We start from the raw sequence: 1,258 nt of genomic DNA, 5'->3' as shown, positions 1-1,258 counted from the left end.
AAGTACAAATATATATATATATATATATATATATATATATATATATATATATATATATATTTTTTTTTTTTTTTTTTTAAATCTAAAAAAAACCCAAAAACCCAGAATCTGGGATTTGGGGTTGGGGATGTAGCTCAGAGGGAGAGCACTTAACCTAGAATGTGCAAGGCCCTGGATTCCATCCCTAGCACCATAAATAAGTAAATAAATATGAGACTGGAGGAACAGGCCTTTATTCTCTCTGTGGGTGCAGAAGTCTGATTAGACAGTGCAGGGTAGAGCTCTGACTCCCTCCTGACTCCCTCCTGTGATACTGATTCCGGCCTCAGGAGGCAGGATGCAGGCCTGGACAGAGGCAAAACCTTAACCCCATCTCAGGCCACAGCAGGCAGGGGACCTGGTTCTTACATGAAGAAACCAAGAACTGAGGAGCTAGAATTTGGAGCTGAGGTTGCCGCGTCAAGTTGCTGCCTTGCAGGGTCTGAAACCCTGATTTCTACTTTCCTACTTTTAGTTTGCCTGGTGGCTTGAGTTCTGAAACAATCCCAAAGTGGTTAACATACACAATTACAAAAAGTTGACATTTTGAGTTTTTTTTAATTGGTGAAATAAACTGTCTGAACTTGAGTTAGTTTTATTTGGTCTAAATCATGTTCAGTTTAATGGAAGTATGTATCCACTATAAATCCTTCTTAGGGGTCATAATGTACAAGATATTAAAAAAGAGGCAAGTTTTTTAAGCTCCAATGTGCAGAAAAATTCTCCATTACCCAACTGGAAAACTGCCTACGTAACCCGCCAGGGACTAACAACCACCTCTCCATTGGCGCCGTCCAAGATAATTACACTGAAGCTGGGACTGAACCGCTCCCCGTTGACTTCATTTCTCTACACGTCTTTGCTCCTTAGCTTTGCAACAGGCGAGTTAGGCAATGATCTCACCACGTTGTCAAAAGGAGACAGGCTAAAGCTATTCAGGATAGGGGACAGAGAGAGGAACTGGGAAGAGCCAGGAAGGAGCATTTGCCTCCGCACCAGGGCCGACTGGTCTCGGTGTCTTCCCCGTCTTGATGAAACCAAGGCTCCGCAATCTTGACTACCTTGTTCACGATCATTCAAAATAGAATGTACATTCTGGGAGTAAGTACATTATAGTGTCTTCTATTTTCACATTCAGTAGTTCTAACCGTGAGGTGGTCCTGCCTTCTTAGGAGCACCTTTGGTACACAATAGGCGGGGTGGGTTGTGCTTCTGCATT

Source organism: Sciurus vulgaris (genome assembly GCF_902686455.1).
Source record: "Sciurus vulgaris genome assembly, chromosome: 15".
NCBI lineage: Eukaryota > Metazoa > Chordata > Mammalia > Rodentia > Sciuridae > Sciurus > Sciurus vulgaris.
This window is presented reverse-complemented; position numbering follows the sequence as displayed.